The sequence below is a fragment of the Oratosquilla oratoria genome, chromosome 34, assembly GCF_046742065.1.
Source record: "Oratosquilla oratoria isolate Oo_2021 chromosome 34, ASM4674206v1, whole genome shotgun sequence".
Classification (NCBI taxonomy): Eukaryota; Metazoa; Arthropoda; class Malacostraca; order Stomatopoda; family Squillidae; genus Oratosquilla; species Oratosquilla oratoria.
In genome coordinates this window covers 6,923,997-6,924,513 of record NC_134810.1, presented here as the reverse complement: position 1 = coordinate 6,924,513, position 517 = coordinate 6,923,997, and positions in this window count along the sequence as shown.

Below are 517 nucleotides of genomic sequence, written 5' to 3'. Positions count from 1 at the left end.
TATAGGGAAAGCCCCTAGCATTACGAGATTGCTTTTCGTCACTGACTTTGAATCACATATTTTTTCATTGCACAGATAAATCTTGCATACTAACCTCTGCTATTGGAAGACCTGGTGTGAGTTGGCTGACTTGCATCAGAGATCACAATCTGCTCTCCACCTGCAGTCGAGACGTGGGATGCTGCGAAAAAAAAAAAAAATAACTGCTTACAATTTTGCAATAGTATATAGGGAAAGCCCCTAGCATTATGAGATTACTTTTCGTCACTGACTTTGAATCACATATTTTTTCATTGCACAGGTAAATCTTGCATACTAACCTCTGCTATTGGAAGACCTGGTGTGAGTTGGCTGACTTGCATCAGAGATCACAATCTGCTCTTCACCTGCAGTCGAGACGTGGAATGCTGGAAAAAAACACTGCTTACAATTTTGCAATAGTATATATAGGGAAAGCCCTTAGCATTACGAGGTTGCTTTACGTCACTGACTTTGAATCACATATTTTTTCATTGCA